This window comes from Ranitomeya variabilis, chromosome 7, assembly GCF_051348905.1.
Source record: "Ranitomeya variabilis isolate aRanVar5 chromosome 7, aRanVar5.hap1, whole genome shotgun sequence".
Lineage (NCBI taxonomy): Eukaryota > Metazoa > Chordata > Amphibia > Anura > Dendrobatidae > Ranitomeya > Ranitomeya variabilis.
Genome location: NC_135238.1, coordinates 33,665,527 through 33,682,692, shown reverse-complemented (window position 1 = coordinate 33,682,692; position 17,166 = coordinate 33,665,527).

The following is a 17,166-nucleotide window of genomic DNA, read 5'->3' as shown; positions in this document are numbered from 1 at the left end:
ATAGATCAGAATCTACTGGTCTTAGGAGACTCACTTAGTAAAGTTGTAGCAGAGCCCAGCATCGTAGCTGAGCCTAAGTCACACTTAATAAATGTAATAGCATTGATACAGAGAAGTTGTCACAGTTGTAGCAAGGGAGCCAACTAAAATAGTAATTTGGCATAGGTATGCCTGACCTGGCCTATAAGGCTGAGGCATAATGTAATGGCATCAAACTGCGCCAAAAAGCAGAGAGCAGGCCGCAAGAAGAGGCGGCGTCTGGCCCTGGACCCAAAAGAGGCGAGTAACCATACTGTTATTATAGAGATCGGTCTGTAAGTTGTGCAGTAAGCTCCTACTAGTGTTGACTACAGAGAGTCAGAATGTGACCATTAAACCCCACATTTATATTAATTGAATCAGTAAAACATTGTACCCAGCCTTAAAAATAATAAAAGATTAGACTCACCTGCCCTGCTGCCGTACCTCCCCACTCAGCCTCCACTCAGTTCGGTTCTGTTTCTGGCTTGGATCTTCTGGCACTGACTAGGCCTCACCTGGTGCGTGTCACACATTATTGCTGTTCGTTTCTCCCATGGGGACCACGTGAGGCTTAGTCAGTATCTGTGCCAAAGACTGTTCTGAAGCCCGATCTGAAGTTAGTAGAGGACCGGGCCGGAGCTGCAGTGGCAGGACAAGTGAGGGTGGGCCTAGGTGTTAGGCTCACGTGGTGAGGTGGATCCCGGTGTTCATGTAGCAAGAAGGAAGGCACGTGGGCAGTTAGGACTTAGCACTTTCAGGAGCAGCAAAGTAGAATCCAGCAGTGATAGAAGCAAGTCAAGCATGTATGCACAGAAGGTGGATCATCCCAAACATGGAGGTCAAAATTCTTCAGGAATGAACTAGACTGACTATCCTCCACTCTACACAGGAATCAATGAGCCTTGACCTTGTTTACTGACTATCCTTCCTTGGACCACATTTGGAAGACACTAACCACTGTATACTTTGAACACCCTTCAAGATTTTCCATTTTGGAAATTCCCCGACCCAGTTTTTTAAAGTCTTGATATCACAATTTGCCACTTTTCAAAGTCGCTCACATTATTGTTCTTGCCATTTTTGACTTCTTCCAACACATCAATTTCACAACTTCCCTTGTAGCCTAACATATCCCACCCCTGACAGGTGCCCTTGTCACAAAAATCAGTCACTAGAAGGATCTTCATCCTAATGTTTTGACCGCTCGTTGTACAGTGTATATTGAAACCCCCCCAAATATTTACATTTAGCCGTAAGTAAAGGGTTTTTTTCCCTATTTTCTTTCCATTTTCTCTCTTTAGAGCATATTATCTATTCTGTGATGCAAATAAATTCCAAATATTGATTTTGATTTCTGGCTTTCTCTTACAATGTTTGACCGTGGATTAACATCATCTGGCGGAGCTGTTTGTTCCTATCGTCCTGGGACACGGCACACGCTCGCTGTACTTTCTGGGATGGATACAGTTCTGTTTAGAAGAGGTCATTGTGTTAATACTCAGAAGATTGGAAGTAAATAACTAGAAGTGATGAGAAACCAAAATCTTGCCGAAAAACTAAACACTGAATAAAAAAAAAAAAAAGAAGCTAAATGTTTGGAAAAGGTATTCTACAACACAAAGTATATATTTTCTGGATCGACTGACTGCAGCATTGGGGTTTGTGATCACTACTAGTGATGATCGAGTATGCTCATTGTTCGGGTTTTCCTCAGCACGCTCGGGTGATCTCCGAGTATTTGCTACTGCTTTTCGTCCCCCCAGCTGCGTGATTTGCGGCTGCTAGACAGCTTGAATACATGTGGGGATTCCCTAGCAACCAGGGAACCCACACATGTACTCAGGCTGGCTAACAGCTGTAAATCATGCAGCTGCATCAACAAAACTAAATCTCCGAGCACTTACAAATACTCGGAGACCACCCGAGCAGGCTTGGGAAAACCCGAACAACGAGTATACTCGCTCATCACTAATCACTACATAAACTTTACATGGCCCGGCACTAAACTGCTATGGTTCTTTTAGGACATTACTTGATGCTAGAAACTGGCATAAAACACTTTAAAATGGTGTGCCAAAATTTTGCAAATTTTGGCTTGTTCATGCCAGTTCTGGGCAGGTTCACCAAAATGGGCAGAGTTGTTTTGTAGGTGGGACGGGATGGGGAGTAGTAACACCCTCCCGACAAATTTATTAAAAGTGGCGGCGTTTCTTAAGCCAGAAATGTTATCCCAGTCATTGACTGGAGTAACATTTCTGTTGAGCTGTATGGAGGCACACACCACTGATAAAATGTGCCAAACTCATTAAGTGGTGAGTGGCTCTTAAAGCACTACTCCAGTGTTTTTTTCACCCCTGGTGTGGTGCTTTAAAAGTAACACTCCGATAGACTTACACTAATTAGTGACCTCTGGCTCGCTCCGTGAAACACTGGAGTAGCGGACAGGTCACAAACTGTAGGAGAAGGACCGACAGTGAAAACAGATGAAAATGCCGGAAGGTGAGTATCAGAGAGGGGGCAGGAGACTTGCACCATTCCAGCAGTGAAACAAAAAAAAAATGCTGGAGTGGTGCCTTAATGAATTCGGTGCATCGTATTCCTGCTTGCCCATCACTAAGACTGTCAATCGAGGTGCCAATCATTATGAATCGAGTCCTTAGAGTCTACAGCAGCAGTGTTCCCCAACTCCAGTCCTCAAGAGCCACCAACAGGTCATGTTTCAGTATTTCCTCAGTATTGCACCGGTGATAATTGCATCACCTGGACAAGGAAACATTCAATCACCTGTGCAATACTAAGGAAATCCTGAAAACATGACCTGTTGGTGGCTCTTGAGGACCAGAGTTGGTGGAACGCTGGTCTACAGCATCAAATTTTGCATCTTTCTAGATGCATTGTTCTGGATCTGACTCATCACTGGGCACTTTGGGCAAAACTAGACATACTTCAGATGTCCCTGAAATTCAGAGCTGGATAACCTGCTTCTCACGAGCCACATGTGGCCTCAGCTGCCAACGGTGCAGCTCCAAACCATTTGGTCACAGCCAGTCTTTGCCTACATATATTGTCCATGTCAGATGGAAGAGGAATAGTCCTTGAGTGTGATCTGTGGCCGGTAAGCACGAGTGGTGCACTCTTAGATCCCCACATATTGACAGAATGGGGGTCACCTGTTCAGTGTGGGAACACTCCAGCTGCAAGAAGTTAAAAAAATAAAAAATGTAGTTATTCCTTAAAGGAAATCTATTGGCAGGTTTACACAGATTATCCTGACTAGCCTGCATGTGAGAGCTAGTCCTGCAGTGATAATCTCCTGCTTATAAAGCAGTGATTGTATTGAAACTACAACACATAGCCTAATAGGTGACATATCCCTGGAATCCGGCTCTGTTTCCCTAGATCATGCTGCTCTCAGATTACATAGCAAAGACCTGCTGACACATTCCCTTTAGTTGCTTTTCCAACCAGCCCAGAACTTGCTACTGAAACCATCAAACCACTCATATATGGTGGGGTCATGAAAAATTGAATGTTCTCCTCAAATAAACAACACCAACATTACTGCCTGTGTCTCCCCAATCCATTGCAGATAAAAGGGTGGTAAATAAAACCTATTTTGAAACACCCTATTAGGGGGTGTCTTTATTTAGGACATCTATCCTTTACCCAGAATGGAGAAAGGCTATGAAGAACATCTCTGGAGAACCCATCATTACACAGAAGAGCCATTGACGCCATGTAATATTACATTTTCCCCATGGTGGCGCTGCACAGGATTGAATCATTTCCTTATAATAGTCAGAAATTAAGAAATTACATTGAGATAAATGGAGACAGATCACATAAAGCTGCACATAATGTAAGCACATAGAATTCGAGCTTCGTTGTTCGATCGTTTGGAAGGGAAAAGCAATCTCTTGCCATAGCGTGTAATATAAATGTAGTCAATCTCTCACACAGATGTCTGTCTGCACATAAATACTCCATAAACACTTAGACATTAGCATAATATCTGCACAAGTACATCGCACATACATCCGAGATAGGCTCAGCCGCCATCTCTCAGGCGCGGTGACATGGTGTCATTTCTGCTCATGGACCTTCCTCTCTGATGGAACGAGACAATAAAATATATAGAGGATAAGCCGATAAATGCTCTCACGGAACACATAAAGCTATCAAGAATGGAGCTAATAAAATCGTGTCTCACAGGCCTTTTACAATTTACATTCCCGGTTTCTGGTATATTACTGCAGTATTTATTTGAAGGCACAGGAGCAAAAATGGTTCTACTCCTCATTTGGAATTCTGGGGTCTTCTCATGGAGCAGTGGGTCCATTTAGGCCCTCAGACACCAGTGCCTGGGTACAACCCCTACTTCTGTATATCCTATTATTATTATGTCTGATCTCAATGAGGAGGTTGGAGTAAAACCCTTTATTGTGCCAGTGTCAGGGTTTTCAAGTCCATTTGCCCTTTGTAGTCAATGATCAGATCTTGATAGTTTGTAGGGAACCTGAGAGAAGATGCATCCTAGCTCAACCACGACATGTCTGCAACCAAGTATGTTTTTCTCTAAAACTCTGGGCGTTTCGGAGAAAACATGCTTTGAGATGACATCCGGGGACTATGTGTATTGGATGACTAGCCCAAGGCAAGTTCCTGGTGGCTTCTCTCCTCCCCGCTCCCTTAGACTGACCATCTCTTTCTTTACATAGACATAAGGAGACCTCTGTCAGCCATGGGGAGTGGGGCAGGGAGAATCTACCGGGGATCTGCCTCTTGGGCAAGTCATTGGAGACACATTTATCCATGGACGGCTTTTCAAAGTATGTTTTCTCACACGGGCAGTGGTTGATTTATTTTGCCCGTGGTGCGGATAGCGTGAATCTCTACAGAAAATACCAGATACTGGCTTGGTAATATAAATTGTTATGAAGGTCATAGTCGGCTCCAAATTAAATTGAGCCATTGGACAAAAGTGTCTCATGGGCCCTTGCCTGCATTAAAGGGATATTCCCATTTGTGATGGCACATCGCTAGGATATGCCATCAGTTTATGATGGAAACTAACCCCACAAATCCTGAGTTGTTGTGGAACTACAGTGCATCTTCTAATTTTTCTCTACAAGGGAGCCTTTAGCTACTAGACTTTGCAATAAATTGGTGCAATTTAGTTGAATGGAGATGTGTTACAGTTGCCTGGAAATCTGGCAGTGCGAGAAGGGGCATTGTGCAGAGAAAAACAGAAGAGAATGTAGCACTCCAGCACCTTGAGCCTCTTTATTCTCAGGATTGATGGGGATCCCAAAGGTTCAAGCCTTCACTTTATGAAATGGGAATACCCACTTAAGCCATTGAGAACTGTTCCCTGACACAAGACTATTGCTTTTACCCATCCTTTACAGTACCCCATTCCCTGGCAATGATCCTGAAGAATGTAAACCATATTGCTTCCATTATAACACCAACCACAGAGTCCCACCATCGCTGGTGGTGTCTAGATTTGTCCATAGTGCCTCGCTGCCGTGCTATATGATGGCACTATGGCAGTAGAGTGATTTATCCTCTCCATTGTCATCTCCAGATAGAGTCAAGCTAAAATTCTATTTTGCAAGGGTTGTGTAATTTGATAAACCCATTTTCAAGCATTTTTTTAGGGCAAAAGGGTTTCTCCTCAATACGACCCTCATCCATTTGCCAAAGCAGCTACAAAGAATGCCTGTTGCTTAGGATCTGGGTAATTCTACAAGATTTCTTCACAGATTTTTAACTGATCGATAAGGATCCCCGAAGTGGGACACAGCCAACTTGGCTTTACGTTTTTCATTATCCAAAGTGAACAACCCCTTCAGCTAGTGCATTACTGGAGGAACTAGGGGAGATAAGGGGGATTTTGTGTTCACTTGGAGTTTTTCATCATATTCGTAAGACTCCTCGGCCAATAAATAGATTATTTGGTAAGAAATAAAATGAAAATACTGTATATAAATTCGGCTCCAATATTGTTCACACTTTTACTTGCAATCTTTTTGAGGACTTTCAAGGCTTCCTAAGTTAATTTCATCCTAGCGCTAGACGTCTGACCTTTCCAATTCAGGTTCTTCTCGGAGAGGCCTGATTCTACCTCACAGTTAGCGTTTCCATTTCACAGATGATGGCTCCTCTTGAATAGTTTTCTGTCACTCGAAATCACTGAACAGTTTGACTTTTTAATAAACAAAGCTTTAACCCGATCAGTCCAGAAATTCCACCGCCGCCCCAGCCTGGGGAGCCACAGGATGGGAGTATGAAAAGTTTAAGCAAGGGCTATTACCATGAGAAATCAGACCTTAACACCATTTACTGAAAGTTATCTAGAGCAGATCAAGACACGAGATACTCGGCGGAGAATAGGCAAACAGATTTCATTAACGGAGACACACAAGCTGACAGGGAATAAGATGTCTTCTATAAACATGTCTAGTCTTTTCAGGTGGGCTAATGCAGCCAGAGTTTTCTAGTTTTTTTGTTGCGCCTTGCAAAAATGTAATAGGAGACCTTTTATTTTTTCAAATACATGATGATAAAGGACAGGGATGGACTGTACATCTCCCAGAATGACACTCCCTTCTCCTGGAGGATATTATATCACTAGAATATGACATCAATTAATAATTGTCTGGAGGACGACCTCAGGGTCTCGCACCAATTCAAATAATAAAGGGCACATAGGTTTTCCGCTGTATCTGGGGATCTCCAACGACTCGAAGCAAAATGGCTCCATTCAGGTGAATAAGGCCTGCTGCCGTTCCCAGTACACCTAATATTGATCCTATACGGTGAAATGAACACTGAAATGTAAGAAAAAGGTTGAAACTGCAGAATCACAGTTTTTTGGGGGTCAATTGACTTACCAAATCTATTTATATAATTACCTTAAATTGTCTGTCATCCACTTCCGTCTGGACGTCCTCGAATCCCACAATCCACCACGCCACACCGGGAGTACGCCAACCGCCATATTGGAATACCCAAGTGATGGGTATTCCAATATGGCACCCGCTGTGACTCCCCACTGCTGGGACTCCCCCGCCGCTAAATCACCCTCCCGATGCGATAGTATTGGGCCTCCATATAGTAAGGGAATAAAAAGAGATTAGCAAGTCAGATGAATCAGGAAAGGGTAATCATGAAAATTACAGCTCGTACCACAGAAAACAAGCCCTGATACAACTCTATCTACTGAAAAAAAATGAAAAATTTAAGGCTATTGGAAGATGAAGAGGAAAAATAGAAAGCGAAGAGAAGCCCTCAGCGACTCTGCCATGCAAGAACTGCAATAAACTCAGAGCCAGCCCTGACTAGTTCACTATTTAAAGGTGCAAGATTATAGTGAGGGCATATCGGGGAAGTGCCCTAAAGCCTCCACTGCTCATCAGTCTGGGCTGTATGTTCAAACCTGTGTGACCGTTTCTCCTTATGTGGTTGCTATAAACATTATGTTGACTCTGGATCCCAGTGGTTCCATTCCAATTTTTCTTTTTTGTCCAGCTACAAAAAATTGTGACCACCACACATATCATGCAACCCATTCAAATGTATGATAGGGCTAAGTGCGCCAAAACCAGGAAGTTATTATTGTTGTGGCTCTATTTTTTAACTTAGGAAATGGGTTGTCCATTATCAGAATTATTTTCAAAGGGATATGACCCTACTCACCTTAACTGATCCCCACTCAGCTTCCATTTTGACGCTTACACCGTCCACGCTGGTCTCTACTTCCTGGTCCCACTTCCACACTTAAGAAATCACAGGAAATGCCCACTCAACCAGTTACTAGCTAAGGCCGGTCACCCTTGCAACCATTGATTGTCTAAGAGGACATTTCCTGACATTATAAGAATGTTGATGCGGGACCAGAAAGTAGAGACCAGCAAGGACCAGGTCAATATTGGATTGGAAGCTGCAGAGGACTAGTGAGAGTGAGTTTCACTTCTTTTTTTTTAATTTGAACACCTAAAAACAGGATTTGAATTTTCTGGACCAGCCTTTAAGCCCCAAACTGAGCAAATGACACAACTATGAAGCTGAATGTATTTGGCAGGAAGACATATTCCACTGTTAATATAAAAAATAATTTAAATGAAAAATAAGACAGCTTTGTACATTTATTTTTATTTTACATATTATTTGTTTCTCTTAACTTACTGAAAGACTTTTCCATATTTTCTGGCCCTAAACTCTGCATTATGGAAGCGATTTCACTTTTTTTGTGACACTTTGTCAATCATCTTGAGTTTGCCTTCGGCTACAAAAGATTACACTGATTAACTGGTTGACAGGCTTCAGGATAGTGCTCCATCACTATAGGCATTTACAAATATTGGGAATTAAGGTGACATAAGTTTTTGCTTAGCCTAAATTTAGTTTTAGGAAAAAAAAAAAAAGAGTTGGTAATAGAATTACCTAAGATGAACCTAATTATTTGATCCAATGTCCTTAAAAGAGTAATCACTCCCACCCTAATCAGCAGCTAAACTCGGGTCCAGTTTTTATCACATGGGGTGTTCTACTGCATATGATAAAGAAATCATATTTCAAATAGCCATGGTTAAAAATTTTCATTCAGTTTGGATCTACAACTCCTATTCAGAGATATGCATCTCCATGGTAACAGACTACAAACAAACCCTGTAGTCGGTAGTCGCTGCTGTCAAACGTTTTTTTAATCTGTCCTCTACTTCTTACTTACTTATCGAAGTATGTTACTAAGCAGTAGAGGACAAAGCAACATAATATGACCACAGGGATTGATTGTTCACTTCTGTGTTGAGCACAACAAACATTTTCTTCTATCGACACAACACATCAGGATCGACGTCAGCAACTGGTAAGTCTGGGAAAGCGTCATGACCAACAATGCTCGGGGAGCCCACTCTTCCCAAGTTTCAACATTCGTCATACATATACTGCAGACCTGCGCACTGCATGCTTGGAAGAAGCTTAGTTGCTATCTCCGATTTCAGTAGTTTAACCTCTTAGATGTTAATCACTAGCAACATTTAAAAGGTTGCAAATGTGGGAAGTTATCCCATCTGACCTCCATTGATTTCCTCGCAGCATAATTGAGTGGTGTTACTGGTATGATAATGGCAGCTGGGGGTCTACTGAAGGCCCACCAGTGTCTGTCATGTTTGTACACACTAGGGCATGTAGCTACCAAACTCATTCTTAGACTGAGCAAACTTAGGCTGGACAGTCTTAAAATGTGCCAAATTTTTCAAAGTGGTCCATGCTGTTTGATAAATCAGACTAATCTTAAAGGCATTCGTAAATGTAAATAAAAAGAAATCCTAAAACGTTAGTGACTGGGATCCCATTACAAGATATATAATATGAACCAGAAGCTTGAGTATTAACTCGAAAAAGAGTGGAAAAATGATTCCCATATAAATCAAAGATAATTTTATTGAACAATAATGTAAAATACATAGAAACAATATTACAGGACAAGGTAACTCGGAAAAGGGATGAATAGTAATCCAGAAAAAATAATGTAACAGTAGTTGAAAGAGTCAGTATCTGTGTATGTAAATGTCAAAACTTTTAGCCACAGGTGTTTTTAATCTCAGCAGGATCACTACCTCTCCACAGAGATATAGATTTTAGTCTAATGGAGGATTTATGTTCCCATACAGATGAAGACATTATTCTAAGTGAGGAAAGGTATTGCTAGGTCCTGGAAACGAGAAATGCCTTATCGTGGCTTCCAGTTACACATCAATTGGCCAATTTATACGCTAAACTTTCTCAATTTTTCATATTTCATTTTTCTTTTTTTTATATTTTTCATATTTCTAATGCAGTAAAGCAATTCAATTTTCATATTTCATATTTACATGCTATGAGTTTGGAGCGGCCCCCAAACGCAGGGCAGTGGGGTAATCGGTACTGGGTCCCTCGGTCTCGGTTCTAGGGGTGTTACGGTGGCCCGACCCAGCCCGTGGCCCTGCTAAGGGGCGCCCAAATAAAGGTGTAGGTGAGAGTTTGTCAAGTGTTCGTGACGCCGCCTGTGGTATTCGGTCAGGGTGACCGACGCTGCTAGGGGTCCGCTGGGGTAATGGAATGGCAGCTAGATGGTGTAACTTCCCACAGGTGAAGTATGTCCCCAGGGCTTCCCTTGATGAGTAGATGGTAATGGTGTAGGTCTCAGTAAATGACGAGGACACAGGGTTGCAGTCTCTTTACCTTTTTACTGAAGGCTTCGGCATCCACAATCCAGAGCACTGTTAACAGGGCTGGCTGAGACCGGCCGGTCCGAAGGCACATCCAGAGTTCCCTTTGCAGGTGGAAATCAGTAGCCTTCCTACTAGCGCCTGTGTGTTGTAGTACTTCCCTGCTGAGCACCACGGGATAGTCCTCACAACTGTCGTGTATGTTTCTGTTCTCTCTCTCCGTCCCCCAGATGGTATGGATAGGATGCACCCGTATGATGGGGTAGGCCTGGAGTTATTTTATAGGGACCCTAGAGACGCCCCTCTCCCACAATTGCCTCCGTTGACTTCATTAGGTGATTAAGGTGAGACAGCCAACCTAGAGTTAACTGTCCTGCCGTAGTTCAAAGTAATGCGTAGAGCCCAATACTTCCTCGGCGTTCCGGACGCCGGCTACGCGCCTCAGTAGGATGTTGCCGATCTCGGGGCACCACTCCTACTGGTTCTATCTCCTTTGTGCTGTGATCTCGTTTCTCACTTCTCCACAATATACTTCGCTTCGTGTCCTTTCTTAAGATGCCGCCGCAATGAGGTGCAGGCACGGCTCCATAACGATCTGTCTCGTGCTAGGCCGCTGTCAGGATCCCACCCCTGACAGGGACCTCCCTGAGTCTTCCGAAGCAACGCTCTCTCTCACTAGATGTTACCTGGGCAAAACCCAGTCAGCTTCTCTCTAACTTCCTATCTGACTCCCAGTTTTACCAGAATGTAAGGAGTGGCCTAATACATAGAACCTTTTACTCCACCTGGTGGCCACAGTGTGAAGTGTAGTGTGTGACTGTGATACCTGGTCAGGTGAACACCTTTAGTGCCATCAGACGTAACATCACTCCCCCTTGTGGAAGAGCGACAGTACTGCAACGACCAGGACTCTGGGGCGCTGCAGCTCTACAGTGTGCTGCCTTTTTGTTTGAGAGTATCAGTGTATGTGTTTTAATGCCAGTTCAATAATAAACCTAGCTATACTAGAAATACAACATCTAGTAGTCAAATAGTACCGTATGTAAGCTAAAACGTATAAAGGAGCTGCCTCCAAGTAATAGTACCAATAGATTTATTTCAGAGGCAAGCCACTGTAAATACCAAGTAACATACTTAACTGCTGTTTGGATACATCTTCGTGCCCCATTGCACGTTTCGCCCAGCTTCATCAGAGGGCGGCTTAAACCTATATGGGGATCATTTTATCAATCTTTTCAGCCTGAGTTCATACTCAGGATTCTGGTTCATAATTTTAAAGGAAACCTGTTTCTAGATTCATGCTGCCAGGGGACCAGCCTATGATTGGACTAGTGAAACGGCATCTCCCCAACCGGCAAATTTTAGGCCACGCCTGTGACCACACCCATTCATAACTAGCCACACCCACATCCACGTCCCAACCACACCCATTTAGCACTGCTGATCACACTGTTTCATAAAGAATAATTATAAACAGAAAAATATGGCCACACAGTGCTCCATACCGTATAATGACCACACATGATGCTCCATACTATATAATGGCCACACATGATGCTCCATACTATATAATGGCCACACATGATGCTCCATACTGTATAATGGCCACACATGATGCTCCATACTGTATAATGGCCACACATGATGCTCCATACTGTATAATGGCCACACATGATGCTCCATACTGTATAATGGCCACACAGTGCTCCATACTGTATAATGGCCACACATGATGCTCCATACTGTATAATGGCCACACAGCTCCATACTGTATAATGGCCACACAGTGCTCCATACTGTATAATGGCCACACATGATGCTCCATACTGTATAATGGCCACACAGTGCTCCATACTGTATAATGGCCACACATGATGCTCCATACTGTATATTGGCCGCACACGATACTTCGTACCGTATAATGGCCACACATAGCTACTCCTACACACGCGGCTGCGCTCTGTACACACGCGCTCCGCTCCATACACCTCGTACACATGCGGCTCCGATCCGTACGCCTCGTACACATTTAGCTCCGCTCCATACACCTCATACACACACGACTCTGCTCCGTACACCTCATACACACGGCTCCGCTCCGTACACCTCATACACACACGGCTCTGCTCCATACACCTCATACACATTCAGCTCCGCTCCATACACCTTTTGCCTTTTGAAAAGATTTTTTATAATTTTTTCTATTTTTTCTCTGGCGCCCCCTTAGGGTCGGCGCCCTAGGCAGCCGTCTAGTTCGCCTATACATTCGGGCTGGCCCTGCATGTGACTACAAAAACCAAGGGGAAACAACATTTTCTTTGGCTTTGCCTTTCCCATTGTAACCTAGAGGTCCAGAACTAAGTTAATAAGATCAGATCTCAGTGATTAACAATATTCAGACACATGATGAGAAATAAAGATATAAATATACTTTCCTGGAAACGTTTCACCCCCCGTAGTCATGAACTTTGAATAATTGGAAGGAATTATGCTGAGTACTAATCAAAAGGTTTTTTTTTTAATTTGCTAATTGCATCTCAGTTTCATCAGTGGCAGACTCTAATCATCCGTAGACATCTTAATTGACCCTTGAGAAGTGTTTATCTGGTAACAGAAAGTTTTCAGCAGGGTCAAAAAGCAAAAGAAATGAACACTTAGGAATATCGGATGTTATCCTTGTGAGACCTTACGTGTGCAGTGATACTTCCCCTGAATCTGGATTCTGCATCTATTGTCCATCAAGGCCCATACATTAAAAACCTAATAAAATTCAGTAGTTAGCAAAATATTACATGACAAGACTACATTTAATTATAATTTTTTTCTGTTCCTCAGTCATTTTTTGTTTTGTAACTGCAGTACCGACTTTCAGCCTTCAGGGGTCACTGTGCTAACTTTTAGATCTTTTCAGAGTATTATGCAAAGTTTTAAACTTTTTTTTTATTAACGTCATGTCGATATTCATGTAGTTCAACCTTTATAGAGACCATGTCATCAGATAATGACCTGTCGTTTGCATTAGATTTTTATGATACATAATATGATTTTTTTTCTTTTAACACATTTCACAAATTTTTTTTTCAAATCCCATTCTTTATAAAATAACATACATTTTTCAATTTTAACACTGGCTACTAGACCTGTTTTTGACTCATACTTCCCAGTAAACTTTTCAGAAGTTCCATTCCATCCCCTTTTTTCATTTGCGCATGCTCATTAGATGCTTCAATACCAAAGAGTCTGTTCATTGTGGCTTATGTAAATGTGTATTTTATGAAAGAACACCAAGTATGAATCTTGAAGAGCCCCAGTGGCCAGTGTGAAAATTGCAAGATTTCTCATTTTCTTTTTTCAAACAAAACGCTATATGAAAAATTAAAAACACTTACCGTACATTTAAAAAAAATAATACATTTAACATAAAAATCCGATTTGGACAGTAGTTCATTTTTTCTTAACACATTTCCTCTAAAGGAGGTGCTCCCATATTTTTGATGGATTATCTTTAGGAGAGAGATAAGTTAAGCTTTAGATAATTTAAATTAAGTTTTTTTTTGCATGAAAAATAATTGTCATTGCTCAATCCCATTTACCAAAATTTAAAAAAAAAAACTAATTTTACATTAACGTGTGAATAATGAAAGTACCATTTCATAAAAAGAGAACCATGGCAAAAACGTGGACATCTCGACATTGAACATTTTGACCCATCCAATGTCAGGTGCTCTTACATAATGTGGGCTCTAAAGTTTATTTTTCATTTTTCTGAAATGATTGTTTGGTATTAATGAAAACTGAGATGATAACGCTACCACCGGTACTGTCGGTCACAGCGCTGCGAGATCATGCTGTCAGATGTCAGCATGATCCCGCAGTTGTGCTTGTGACCCGCAGGCGTGGGCTGATGAGACTACTGCTCCCATCAGGCTACATCTGCTGTCACTGATACCAGGGACAGCAGGTGCCGCTGATGGGAGACGTAGTCTCATCAGCCGGCGCCTGTGCTCACAGTTAAAAAAGAAGTAAAATTACCTACACATTCAAATAAAAAAACATTATACTCACCTTAACGCCCAATCCCCGATGCCCTCGTCTCCTAGAAATAATGTAAAATAATAAAAAGGCATATACTCTATATTTCCCTGTAGACCATGAGCCCTCCTCCTGTGTTTATGTGTTCCTTGTATTGCTCATGTTTATTGTACTTGTCTATGTATGCCCCTTATTCACATGTAAAGTGCCATGGAATAAATGGCGCTATAAAAATCTATATATATAATTGTCTAAGGGTTTTTCTGTCTGTCCTGGAAATCCCGCGTCTCTGATTGGTCGAGGCCGCCTGGGCCTCGAGCAATCAGCGACGGGCACAGTATCGATGTAGATGTCATAATGGTTGCCATGGCGACGATGATGTCATAAAGGTTGCCTAGACCAATCAGCGACGGGCACAGTCTGGCGCGAATTCTGAAATCATCATTGTCCATATACTACGGGGACATGCATATTCTAGAATACCCGATGCGTTAGAATCGTGCCACAATCTAGTTAATAATAATAATGTACTCACCTGTCCGCCGTAGTCCACCTAATCCCTAGTGTCCCACAGCGTTCTCATGTGTAGAACAGTCACATCGGGAGATGTGACCGCTCTACCCGGTGGCCGGCGATACACTGACATCAGGTGATCTCTCCCGCAGTGTATCCCTGAGCTGCTGTATATGAATAATGTATAATATATGGATATGTATAATGTATATGGGCAGCTTTAAATACTTGGTGATGATTCATTAAAACTTTTATGCATTTTATTTTGTGCAATTTGATGTTACACCAAAAATTAGTAAATTTTCACTCTATTTTCAGCAAAGAGGGCAAAGCTGGGGCAGGAGGAGACCCTGACTAGGTGTGACTATGCCACAAGTCTTTCTTCAGCAGATGAACATGCCACTATGTACCTTACCTGATTCATGAAGGAATTATTAATGAATCAGGAGAAAATCGTCAGTCTTGATTAATTGGGGTCTTTGTGTTTTATTTACTCATCCCTTCATAACAATAAAGTTATCACAAGACTGCTAAACCACCTTCCCATGTCCCGAGAAGGTTGGCGTAGCAAAATAACAAAGTGAATGTCCAGTTTGGTTAAGTGCTATTTGGATTAGATATTCTCCATCTACCAAGCTTACCAAGCCCATGTGATGTCAGCACAAGAACTTAGTGTGGTATTGGCATAGTTGGGAAATTGGAGAGGACAAAGCAGATATACTGTATACACCAATTTACGCAAAGGAGACAGACTTGTGCCATTGATGTATGGAGGCTACAGAGGATTACCTAGACTAGCTGTGATAAGGACTTTCTTTGTAGTTTTTAACCTCGGACTGTAAAATAAGATGTCTTTATTTAGTGACAGCAAGCAAGAACCTCAAGAATGATGATGAATTAAATCACAAAGTATATTAGAAAGTTGCAAAACTTTTCATTATACATGATTGAGCTTTATTTGTATAGGACTAGACAGTCCCTTTGATGCAGTTTTGTTAAAGCAGCTGCAAAGGAGGAGCTTTAAGAGAATGAACATTAAATGCATTGCCTGCGTCCTTCATCCATTGCTGGAAAGGAAATAAACAAATAGCACTAACAGCACTTGGTGTGCCAAGATCCTGCATGAAGTGAGTAAGCAACTGTTGTGCTGATAAACGTTGGCAAGCGGAAACTCTTAACCCCTCATGTTGCCTATCCTGCTTACTGCTTATCTCACAGTAAGCATAAGGGTATGTGCACACGTCCGGATTTCTTGCAGAAATTTCCTGAAGAAAACCGGAAATTTTCTGCAAGAAATCCGCATTTTTTTTTTGCGTTTTTTTCCCGTTTTTTTCCCGTTTTTTTAGCATTCTGCAAGCGTAATTAGCTTGCAGAATGCTAAAGTTTTCCAAGCGATCTGTAGCATCGCTTGGAAAACTGACTGACAAGTTGGTCACACTTGTCAAACATACTGTTTGACAAGTGTGACCAACTTGTTACTATAGATGCTGCTTATGCAGCATCTATAGTAAAAGATAGAATGTTTAAAAATAATAAAAAAAATAAAAAATGGTTATACTCACCCAGACGATCTCCTCAGCGGCGTCCGTTCCTATAGATGCCGGTGTGGTTCAGGACCTGTGATGACGTCGCGGCTTGTGATTGGTCGCGTGAGTCACATGAGCGGTCACGCGACCAATCACAAGACAGTGACGTCATCACAGGTCCTGAACCACACCATCTATAGGAACCGAAGAGAGAGCATGCACCGGAGAGGCGGGAACACTTCGGGGTCCATCAAAGGGTGAGTATAGGACTATTTTTTATTTTAATTCTTTTTTTTGACCAATTATATGGTGCCCAGTCCGTGGAGGAGAGTCTCCTCTCCTCCACCCTGGGCACCAACCGCACATAATCTGCTTACTTCCCGCATGGTGTGCACAGCCCCATGCGGGAAGTAAGCAGATCAATGCACTCCTAGGTGTGCGGAATCCCCGCAATTCCGCATTTTTAATGAACATGTTGCCTTTTTTTCCACGATGCGATTTTTTTGCGGAAAAAATCGCAACATTTGCACAAAAAATGTGGAATACCCTGTAAATAATAGGAGGCATATGTAAGCTTTTTTTTCGCGTTTTTATCACGTTTTTATAGCGAAAAAACGCGAAAAATCCTGAACGTGTGCACATGGCCTTATACTGGCAAAACTCCTTGTCCTTAGTAGGGTTCAATGTCCATGTAGTAGAGGGTGAAATCACTTAGGAGCATTGAGTAGTTATGAAGTTCCTGAGTAATGGGAAACATTTGATAGATACGGTATTTGTGCAATGGCTGTTTAAAGGAGTTTTCCACCATTTAACAAAAATTCCCACTAGTTTTGTTCAGGCCAAACCTTTTTTAACCT